This window comes from Protopterus annectens, chromosome 5.part0, assembly GCF_019279795.1.
Source record: "Protopterus annectens isolate FY-2018-M chromosome 5.part0, PAN1.0, whole genome shotgun sequence".
In the NCBI taxonomy this organism is placed as follows: Eukaryota; Metazoa; Chordata; order Ceratodontiformes; family Protopteridae; genus Protopterus; species Protopterus annectens.
In genome coordinates, this window is record NC_056735.1 from 436,312,126 (window position 1) to 436,319,655 (window position 7,530).

Here is a 7,530-nt window from a genome sequence, read left to right on the forward strand (position 1 = left end):
GATGCAATTTGTTAGTCTTACTACTTTTTTCTTAACTTTTGCTGCTACGTTGTAAGTGCCGCACACGTGGCTTGTATTTTGAGGAACTTAGACACTATACTTAACCACAGGATCCACACTGTTTTTTGTACTATCTAGCGATTAATGATTTTAGTGCACGGCATTGGTAGCTTTCCTGATGCAATCATATTCAGTATTGAAACGCTGTACATATGGCTAGTAGTACTTGATACATATGCTACGGTTACTTTTAAAGTACTGTTGTGCTTATTTTGCCATTTTAGCTTTTATTTGCTATCTTTTTACGACATACAAGTCTAGCTTGTAGTTGTACATACTCCCACAATCAGAGCAGTGTGTCCGGACCTTACTACATATGTTACCAGCCCTACGATGCTAATATTGTACTGTTTTGAGGCTGCATTTAGCATTTAGACTGCTAACAGATCTGTTTCAATGCGACATAGCTGTACTTTTTAACCAGCCCTACGATGCTAATATTGTACTGTTTTGAGGCTGCATTTAGCGTTTAGACTGCTAACAGATCTGTTTCAATGCGACATAGCTGTACTTTTTAACCAAACACTCCCACTAACGGAGCGCTGTACATGCTTTTTGATCTTACTGCTACGATTATACTTTGTACTGATTTGGGGGTTAAAAGTAGCGTTTTGACTGATATCATATTTAATTTAATGGGACACAGCTTTATTTTTGACTCGGATGCTGCCACTAACCGAGTGCTGTACGCGCTTATAGTTCTTAATGCTCCCACTATCTGAGCGTTTTGCTCGGGGCTTGTAATGGAAGTAATTAACCCTATGCTTTTATCTTCACTGGTATTTGGGCTTTGTTTAGCGTTTTATCAGTGAATAACTATAATATAAGGGCCCACAGCTTTACTTTGACCCAAACACTGCCTCTAGCTGAGCGCTGTACATGTGTATGTAATAGCTGTACCCTGGTAGCTACTTGATAATATCCCTATGTTTTTGGGCACGTCTAGCGGTTAAACTGTTAACCAAAGCAATTAACTTGCACACTGTCCCAATTTTGTTACAAACGCTGAAGCTGTTAATGCATTGGACTCATGGCTTGTAGTGGATGTACCTAGCCGCTATCACTATACCCTCTGTAGGATAATTTGCTTCTACTTGATAATGTTCCACCTGTGCCCCATTGCTATGTAATACTCTGGCCATGCTCTCTTAGCTTGTATTGGGTCATTGCTTACAATGTCATTACTGCTCTGACTTTTAATGTTTTTGATATTTATAGAGTGATGAATACTAGACTGTGTTGTTATTACTGCCCTGATTCATAATACTTTTGATGATTATAGAGTGAAGAATGCCAGACTGTGATGTAACTTACTGATTACTGTATTTGCATAAGCATCTGTTACTGTATTATACTTACACCTACTCCCTATTGAATTTACACTGTGACTTACTTCTTTTCTTTCTCTTTATATCCTACCAGCACTGTATTCCAGCTTGGTTCCACATCAAACACCTGAATAACACCAGTCAGGTCCTTTTGAACATTAGTGAAAACTAAGACACCTACCCTACAACTACAAGTGTTACATTTCCTTTGGAAAGGCTTTGAATCACTGTATTCCAGCTTGGTTCCACATCAAACACCTGAATAACACCAGTCAGGTCCTTTTGAACATTAGTGAAAACTAAGACACCTACCCTACAACTATAAGTGTTACCTTTCCTTTGGAAAGGCTTTGAATCACTGTATTCCAGCTTGGTTCCACATCAAACACCTGAATAACACCAGTCAGGTCCTTTTGAACATTAGTGAAAACTAAGACACCTACCCTACAACTACAAGTGTTACCTTTCCTTTGGAAAGGCTTTGAATGTAATGTATTGATACTGTAACTCATATATTGATGTTAACACTTCAGTGGAACCTCAGGTAGCCTAGCCAGCAGTCGGACCCCCCCCCCCAGTACTCCCTTCTTTCTGACTATTTCCCTCTTTACCCTCTATACTTAATCCTTCCTCCTGCCTAGTCCTTCTCCCCTAGCAGGTTACCTCTCCCCTGCTATATACCTGCTGACCACTAGGTGGCACCCTCATACTTTATCTTTCTGATTCACTAACTTTCAACACTCCTTTCTAACCTACCTCTGCATCCTTGCCCCAGTACCTCTGTTCCCAGCCTTTTTTGGGTCTCCTATATATCACCTCTTACTGTCCAAGGACATCCTTATAACTGTCATTTCCAGATTCCTCCTGCAGTTCTACCTTTTAGCCTCCTATTATTGTCCACCTTCCGCTACCTTTAGACCTACCCACGGAGTCTTCCTCCTCACTGATTGTCTTCAGCCTTCTTCTGCTGTCTTGTCTCATATTCATCCGGCCTGTTCCTTCTGTTATCTGTATTATCTACTGTATCTCTCTCAGTTGCTGTACTTCTCCTTATCTCTGATACCTGTAAACTAACCAATACTGTAGTCCAATATTCTTATCTTCCTCCCATTCTACATCCCCTACCTTCCCTTACACCCTCCCACAGCCTTTACTTTCTCAGCTCACTAGACCCCTCCTTGCTACACAGGTATTGATGTCATTTGCCTGTTCACTTCAGGTTAGTCTCGTGGTCTTTGCCCCCTTCCCGCTATTATCCCTTTTCCTCTCCCCCTCTGCCCCAGCACTCCAGCTTACCTTATAAATATACCCTAGTTCATAGCGACGCCATCTTTCTTCCACCCTTATCCCACCTGGCTGCTGTGAGCTCCTCTCCTGTGCGTGACATAAAGTAAGTGTGTCAAGTTTTGTAGTGTCTAAATGAAAGATCTACTGTGCCTCTTTAGGTTCCTAGAATGAAATCTGATGCAATTTGTTAGTCTTACTACTTTTTTCTTAACTTTTGCTGCTACGTTGTAAGTGCCGCACACGTGGCTTATATTTTGAGGAACTTAGACACTATACTTAACCACAGGATCCACACTGTTTTTTGTACTATCTAGCGATTAATGATTTTAGTGCACGGCATTGGTAGCTTTCCTGATGCAATCATATTCAGTATTGAAACGCTGTACATATGGCTAGTAGTACTTGATACATATGCTACGGTTACTTTTAAAGTACTGTTGTGCTTATTTTGCCGTTTTAGCTTTTATTTGCTATCTTTTTACGACATACAAGTCTAGCTTGTAGTTGTACATACTCCCACAATCAGAGCAGTGTGTCCGGACCTTATTACATATGTTACCAGCCCTACTATGCTAATATTGTACTGTTTTGAGGCTGCATTTAGCGTTTAGACTGCTAACAGATCTGTTTCAATGCGACATAGCTGTACTTTTTAACCAGCCCTACGATGCTAATATTGTACTGTTTTGAGGCTGCATTTAGCGTTTAGACTGCTAACAGATCTTTTTCAATGCGACATAGCTGTACTTTTTAACCAAACACTCCCACTAACGGAGCGCTGTACACGCTTGTTGATCTTACTGCTACGATTATACTTTGTACTGATTTGGGGGTTAAAAGTAGCATTTTGACTGATATCATATTTAATTTAATGGGACACAGCTTTATTTTTGACTCAGATGCTGCCACTAACCGAGCGCTGTATGCGCTTATAGTTCTTAAAGCTCCCACTATCTGAGCGTTTTGCTCGGGGCTTGTAATGGAAGTAATTAACCCTATGCTTTTATCTTCACTGGTATTTGGGCTTTGTTTAGCGTTTTATCAGTGAATAACTATAATATAAGGGCCCACAGCTTTACTTTGACCCAAACACTGCCTCTAGCTGATCGCTGTACACGTGTATGTAATAGCTGTACCCTGGTTGCTACTTGATAATATCCCTATGTTTTTGGGCACGTCTAGCAGTTAAACTGTTAACCAAAGCAATTAACTTGCACACTGTCCCAATTTTGTTACAAACGCTGAAGCTGTTAATGCATTGGACTCATGGCTTGTAGTGGATGTACCTAGCCGCTATCACTATACCCTCTGTAGGATAATTTGTTTCTACTTGATAATGTTCCACCTGTGCCCCATTGCTATGTAATACTCTGGCCATGCTCTCTTAGCTTGTATTGGGTCATTGCTTACAATGTCATTACTGCTCTGACTTTTAATGTTTTTGATATTTATAGGGTGATGAATACTAGACTGTGTTGTTATTACTGCCCTGATTCATAATACTTTTGATGATTATAGAGTGAAGAATGCCAGACTGTGTTGTAACTTACTGATTACTGTATTTGCATAAGCATCTGTTACTGTATTATACCTACACCTACTCCCTATTGAATTTACACTGTGACTTACTTCTTTTCTCTCTCTTTATATCCTACCAGCACTGTATTCCAGCTTGGTTCCACATCAAACACCTGAATAACACCAGTCAGGTCCTTTTGAACATTAGTGAAAACTAAGACACCTACCCTACAACTACAAGTGTTACCTTTCCTTTGGAAAGGCTTTGAATGTACGTATTGATACTGTAACTCATATATTGATGTTAACACTTCAGTGGAACCTCAGGTAGCCTAGCCAGCAGTCGGACCCCCCCCCCCCAGTACTCCCTTCTTTCTATTTCCCTCTTTACCCTCTATACTTAATCCTTCCTCCTGCCTAGTCCTTCTCCCCTAGCAGGTTACCTCTCCCCTGCTATATACCTGCTGACCACTAGGTGGCGCCCTCATACTTTATCTTTCTGATTCACTAACTTTCAACAATCCTTTCTAACCTACCTCTGCATCCTTGCCCCCAGTACCTCTGTTCCCAGCCTTTTTTGGGTCTCCTATATATCACCTCTTACTGTCCAAGGACATCCTTATAACTGTCATCTCCAGATTCCTCCTGCATTTCTACCTTTTAGCCTCTTATTATTGTCCACCTTCCATTACCTTTAGACCTACCTACGGAGTCTTCCTCCTCACTGATTGTCTTCAGCCTTCTTCTGCTGTCTTGTCTCATATTCATCCGGCCTGTTCCTTCTGTTATCTGTATTATCTACTGTATCTCTCTCAGTTGCTGTACTTCTCCTTATCTCTGATACCTGTAAACTAACCAATACTGTAGTCCAATATTCTTATCTTCCTCCCATTCTACATCCCCTACCTTCCCTTACACCCTCCCACAGCCTTTACTTTCTCAGCTCACTAGACCCCTCCTTGCTACACAGGTATTGATGTCATTTGCCTGTTCACTTCAGGTTAGTCTCGTGGTCTTTGCCCCCTTCCCGCTATTATCCCTTTCCCCCTCCCCCTCTGCCCCAGCACTCCAGCTTACCTTATAAATATACCCTAGTTCATAGCGACGCCATCTTTCTTCCACCCTTATCCCACCTGGCTGCTGTGAGCTCCGCTCCTGTGAGTGACATAAAGTAAGTGTGTCAAGTTTTGTAGTGTCTAAATGAAAGATCTACTGTGCCTCTTTAGGTTCCTAGAATGAAATCTGATGCAATTTGTTAGTCTTACTACTTTTTTCTTAACTTTTGCTGCTACGTTGTAAGTGCCGCACACGTGGCTTGTATTTTGAGGAACTTAGACACTATACTTAACCACAGGATCCACACTGTTTTTGTACTATCTAGCGATTAATGATTTTAGTGCACGGCATTGGTAGCTTTCCTGATGCAATCATATTCAGTATTGAAACGCTGTACATATGGCTAGTAGTACTTGATACATATGCTACGGTTACTTTTAAAGTACTGTTGTGCTTATTTTGCCGTTTTAGCTTTTATTTGCTATCTTTTACGACATACAAGTCTAGCTTGTAGTTGTACATACTCCCACAATCAGAGCAGTGTGTCCGGACCTTACTACATATGTTACCAGCCCTACGATGCTAATATTGTACTGTTTTGAGGCTGCATTTAGCATTTAGACTGCTAACAGATCTGTTTCAATGCGACATAGCTGTACTTTTTAACCAGCCCTACGATGCTAATATTGTACTGTTTTGAGGCTGCATTTAGCGTTTAGACTGCTAACAGATCTGTTTCAATGCGACATAGCTGTACTTTTTAACCAAACACTCCCACTAACGGAGCTGTACATGCTTGTTGATCTTACTGCTACGATTATACTTTGTACTGATTTGGGGGTTAAAAGTAGCGTTTTGACTGATATCATATTTAATTTAATGGGACACAGCTTTATTTTTGACTCGGATGCTGCCACTAACCGAGTGCTGTACGCGCTTATAGTTCTTAATGCTCCCACTATTTGAGCGTTTTGCACGGGGCTTGTAATGGAAGTAATTAACCCTATGCTTTTATCTTCACTGGTATTTGGGCTTTGTTTAACGTTTTATCAGTGAATAACTATAATATAAGGGCCCACAGCTTTACTTTGACCCAAACACTGCCTCTAGCTGAGCGCTGTACACGTGTATGTAATAGCTGTACCCTGGTTGCTACTTGATAATATCCCTATGCTTTTGGGCACGTCTAGCGGTTAAACTGTTAACCAAAGCAATTAACTTCCACACTGTCCCAATTTTGTTACAAACGCTGAAGCTGTTAATGCATTGGACTCATGGCTTGTAGTGGATGTACCTAGCCGCTATCACTATACCCTCTGTAGGATAATTTGCTTCTACTTGATAATGTTCCACCTGTGCCCCATTGCTATGTAATACTCTGGCCATGCTCTCTTAGCTTGTATTGGGTCATTGCTTACAATGTCATTACTGCTCTGACTTTTAATGTTTTTGATATTTATAGAGTGATGAATACTAGACTGTGTTGTTATTACTGCCCTGATTCATAATACTTTTGATGATTATAGAGTGAAGAATGCCAGACTGTGATGTAACTTACTGATTACTGTATTTGCATAAGCATCTATTACTGTATTATACCTACACCTACTCCCTATTGAATTTACACTGTGACTTACTTCTTTTCTCTCTCTTTATATCCTACCAGCACTGTATTCCAGCTTGGTTCCACATCAAACACCTGAATAACACCAGTCAGGTCCTTTTGAACATTAGTGAAAACTAAGACACCTACCCTACAACTACAAGTGTTACCTTTCCTTTGGAAAGGCTTTGAATCACTGTATTCCAGCTTGGTTCCACATCAAACACCTGAATAACACCAGTCAGGTCCTTTTCAACATTAGTGAAAACTAAGACACCTACCCTACAACTACAAGTGTTACCTTTCCTTTGGAAAGGCTTTGAATCACTGTATTCCAGCTTGGTTCCACATCAAACACCTGAATAACACCAGTCAGGTCCTTTTGAACATTAGTGAAAACTAAGACACCTACCCTACAACTACAAGTGTTACCTTTCCTTTGGAAAGGCTTTGAATGTACGTATTGATACTGTAACTCATATATTGATGTTAACACTTCAGTGGAACCTCAGGTAGCCTAGCCAGCAGTCGGACCCCCCCCCCCAGTACTCCCTTCTTTCTGACTATTTCCCTCTTTACCCTCTATACTTAATCCTTCCTCCTGCCTAGTCCTTCTCCCCTAGCAGGTTACCTCTCCCCTGCTATATACCTGCTGACCACTAGGTGGCACCCTCATAC

The 7,530-nt window shown here is 40.9% G+C and overlaps 1 long non-coding RNA gene across 1 annotated transcript; it reads left to right on the forward strand.

Moving 5' to 3' along the window:
• The first annotated feature begins 1,835 nt into the window (after positions 1 to 1,835).
• Positions 1,836 to 7,076, forward strand: LOC122802028. The gene is made up of 3 exons (XR_006364848.1): positions 1,836 to 1,875; positions 4,334 to 4,464; positions 6,916 to 7,076. It is a non-coding gene; the product is annotated as an uncharacterized LOC122802028 (long non-coding RNA).
• The last annotated feature ends 454 nt before the right edge of the window (positions 7,077 to 7,530 follow it).